Source organism: Motacilla alba, chromosome 24 (genome assembly GCF_015832195.1).
Source record: "Motacilla alba alba isolate MOTALB_02 chromosome 24, Motacilla_alba_V1.0_pri, whole genome shotgun sequence".
Classification (NCBI taxonomy): Eukaryota; Metazoa; Chordata; class Aves; order Passeriformes; family Motacillidae; genus Motacilla; species Motacilla alba.
The window spans coordinates 3822635-3826731 of record NC_052039.1 but is presented as its reverse complement, the minus strand read 5'-3'; the positions used below and the strand labels follow the sequence as shown (position 1 = coordinate 3826731).

At 51.1% G+C, this 4097-nt stretch overlaps 1 long non-coding RNA gene across 1 annotated transcript; it reads right to left on the bottom strand.

Annotated features, from left to right (window-relative positions):
• Positions 1-504: 504 nt before the first annotated feature.
• On the bottom strand, positions 505-1410 carry LOC119711420. The gene is made up of 3 exons (XR_005259721.1): positions 1249-1410; positions 1080-1158; positions 505-591 (listed from the first exon to the last, which is right to left on the bottom strand). It is a non-coding gene; the product is annotated as an uncharacterized LOC119711420 (long non-coding RNA).
• Positions 1411-4097: the final 2687 nt, after the last annotated feature.

Here is a 4097-nt window from a genome sequence, read left to right as displayed (position 1 = left end):
GCTTTGAGAGTGCAGCTCCTCTTTATTCCAGCTGCAGGGCTTCATCCCGGGAATCCAGCACTCAGAAGAGGACTGAGCTCCCCAGGCTGGCTCGATGTTTGCTGTCTGATAGAGAAATTCAGAATAAAAGCAGAGTGGAGATTCAGTGGACACCCAGAGCCACCACTACAGCCACATCCAAGGGGAATTACCCAGGGCACGACCTGCAGGATCCAGGCACCTTCAGGCCTTTGCAAACTCGCTGCATCTGAATTTCAAAATAATGCAAATGATCCTCCCATAATTACACCAACCCCACACCGTTATTAATTTCAAACTCGGAGTGTCACAGCCTAAAAAATTCAGCAGCTCCTGGAGGAAAATGTTCAGCTCAGAAGAAATCCTGCTTATTTTAACTCCTGCTTTATTTACTGCTCTAAACCAGCGCCCATGAAGAAAAACCAGCCAAATTACCTGAATTACCAAGAGCTGAGGGTTGTTGCAGGTTCACCAAAGCTTCCTTGATCTCACACAGGGTCTTGGCAAGGGGGGAAGCTGCCACCAGACCCTCCACCTCCAGCTCAGTCCGATAAACCAACTGGAGATCTAAATCTGCAACAAATTGGGGCATTTTTAAGCCTAAAGGAAGAGGCTCTTCGTGGCTGCAAGAAGGAAATGTTGTCCTGGCCAGAGGGAATGCTGTGAGGGTCACAGAATGATGGTGTGGAACCTGCCTGGCCTCCCCAAATTAGCATTTAATTATTATAATGACATGCAGACTCTTCCCTACAGGTGGTCACTTAATATAAAGGTGTGAAGGGTCTGCAGGGTTGGAAACTCCTTGACTTCTCTCCTGCAGAGAAGGATGTAAAGGGATGGAAACCCCTTGACCTCACTCTACAGGGGGATAGAGGAGGCAGAAGTGGCTGCCCCGAGCTGGCACCTCAGCAAAAAAGAGATTATGTGAAAGTAAAAAATAGAATAAATGGGGAAAAGTAATTCTGCATTCAGTGTGTTAGCAAACATAGACACCCCCTTTTACCCTCTTAGCACAGAATCAGCCTCCTGAAAGCACCTCACAGCTGGGGCACTGCCCTTACCATGCTCCTCATGCCCAAGCAGGCTGGAAAAAGCATCTTTCCTGCTGCACAGCTCCCCAAGCTGAAGGAGCTCAGGATCCTGTGGGATAAAAAGAGCTCAGGAGTTAAAGAAATAGAAAAACTCCCAGAAAGGTGTGGGATGGCCCAGAACCAGACACCTGCAGCTCACCTGCCCTTCTGGTTTCTTCTCACTGGCCAGGCTGTGCACGGGGGGCACAGCTGCCTCTGCAGCCTGCGCTTGGATCTTGAGCTCCTCCTCTGGATTTGCAGCTCTGCTTCTCTCAGGAGGGGTCCCAAGCAGCACTTCCAGAGCTCTGATTAACTCTGTCACCTCTTGCCACGGGGTACCTGAGGAACCCAACACAAAATTTCAATGGCATTCCCCAGAACAACTTAAAAAGCCATGATTAAATCCAGAACAGTACCAAGAGCAGGAGCCTTTCTTTGGAAATTTCTCAGGATGCCTCATTTTGTACATTTCCAAATTATTCTGTGCTCACCTGATGCCCTGGGAAGGCTGCCCTAGAGCAGAGGCTGGACAGAGCTAGAGAATAAAGCAGGGATTTATTCAAAGGATCTCCTCCATGGATGCACCTTAGGCAGCACAAGAGCCCAGCCAGGGCTGCACCCAAGATGAACCAAAATGGTCCCAAAATGCACGAGCGCTCCCGGGGTCTCTCCCTTGGCTCAGTTCTGCTCCATTTGCACCTTGCAGTTCATTGTCCCGTTCCAGCTTTAGCCCAGGCACTCCCATCCTGCTTGTTTTTCTCTCCCCAGCCCACGCTGTTTGTGCTCCTGGGCTGAGCTTTGGATCATTTGTCCTTGGTGCCCAGCTGGAGCAGGAATTGTTTTGTCTCCCTGCTCTGTGCAGAGCTCACCATCCCATAATGTGAAGCTCAGCACTGCACAGTAAAGCAGCACAGAATGTGAAAAATAGAAAATCTAAGAACCTGAGGCATCACAGCCTTCCCTGAGCTGCCAGACCTCTCCTCTCACTGAGCTCAGCTGCAGACAGGCTGTCAACTCTTACAGGGCAATTTTGGGGCTCTTTCACGTGGGTAAGCCAGATCTTTTTTAGCCTTTCAGTGCTGCTGCTGCTGCCCTCACCCTGCACCTCTCCCTGGCTCTGCACCCTGCTCCTCTCACCTGGCTGGAAGTTGTTGTTCCAGTGTCCATCCCTCAGCTCAGCACCCACTGCTGCCCAGCTCTGCTCTGCAGCTTCCTGCCCACAGATCCCTTTCTTGGAGGTTTTCAGGGCTTCCCAGTCCAGAGCTTGCACCATGTCCTGTTCACAGAAAGCAGCAGTTTTATATTCTGCAAACCCCAAAATCCACATTCAGCCCCTCATATAACAATGCCTTGAGAAGGCTGAGCTAGAACAGAGGCTGATAGAGCTGCAGAATAAAGCAGGGATTTATTCAAAGGCCTCCATGGATACACCTTGGGCAGCACAAGAGCCCAGCCAGGGCTGCACCCAAGATGAACCAAAATGGCCCCAAAATGCACGAGCGCTCCCGGGGTCTCTCCCTTGGATCAGTTCTGCTCCATTTGCACCTTGCAGTTCATTGTCCCATTCCAGCTTTAGCCCAGGCACTCCCACCCTGCTTGTTTTTCTCTCTGCAGCCCACGCTGTTTGTGCTCCTGAGCTGAGCTTTGGATCATTTGTCCTTGGTGCCCAGCTGGAGCAGGAATTGTTTTGTCTCCCTGCTCTGTGCAGAGCTCACCATCCCATAATGTGAACCTCCAACCCACACACTAAAGCAGCACAGAATCTGAAAAATAGAAAAGCTAAACCCTGAGGGATCAATAAAACCATATAAAAATTTATTTTATGCCAAATAAACTACAGAAAGGAGTAATACCCATCCTTTGATGAACTTTCCCTTCAGGGCAACAATTTATCTTAAGATTGTCATGGTTCCAAGGCTCCCTTCCCTCGAGTGCCTCTCCCCACTGACCACGAGGCTCTGGATCTTCTGGCTGATCCCCCTGTGGAACACCAGCACGTCCATCCTGTGCTTTGCCAGCTGAGAGGCCAAGTGCAGATTCTGATCCTCCAGCTTGTCGTAGAGGGTGCGGACACTGAAATCCTCCAGGAGCCTGGGTGTGAAGCTGTTCTCTGAAACACCAGGGGAAGGCTCACACTCAAACACTGGACACGAGGTTATTTCAGTTTACTTCCCACACAAGACGCTGCCTGGCCAGAGGAATTTTGTGTTCTGGGAGGAAGGAGGATGAGGCAGGAGATGTGAGAGAAGGTCTCGTTCCCTAGCGAGGGGGAGGATGACAGAGCGTTACTATCAGCTCCTAAATTGTCCCGAAATCTGCCGGGATGCTCGCAGGGCTGCTCCTGAGCTGTTCCCAGCACCACCGCCTGCTGCCATCTGCTGGGCTCGGGCTTTGTTCCCTGGCAGCATCCCGAAATTCCCGAGCCCAGCAAATTCCCAGAAAGCAAAGGAGGAGTCCCGTGCCTTCAGGGAACAGAATGACCAGCAGACGAAGCCAAGGAAAACACTTGTAAATCTTTATTTTCTTCATCTGTCTCCTGAACTCGCTGCTGTTTTAAAGGCTTGTCAAGGCTGGGAATTCACTCTCTCAGCTCCTCAGGGAAAAATCTCCAGCCCATCCCCATGACAGGGGTCAATTTCCCTGGAATAACCCAGGTGGGAGCGTGTGTGCCTGTGGAAATGCACACAGCAAAGTGCCTGTGTGACCTCCTGAGAGCACAGGAAATTCTGGGTGAGCAGGTGTCAAAACACTGCACCTGAGAGAAGAAAATGGGGAGGAAGTGAGGAAAAAACCAATGGGAGAACACCTGGGGCTGGCCCAGCACTTCACCTGCACGGGGCACTGCTCCTTTCTCCCCAGAGCCAGCGTCTGCTCCAGATCCACGAGGCCCAAGCATCTGGTAGAACTCGAGGCTGGGGACAATGGCAAAGAGGGGGAAGAGCACCTCCTTTTTCTCAGGAAGATCAGAGCCCAGCTCAAGCAGAGGATGCATTTCTCGGGTGGGTTTTT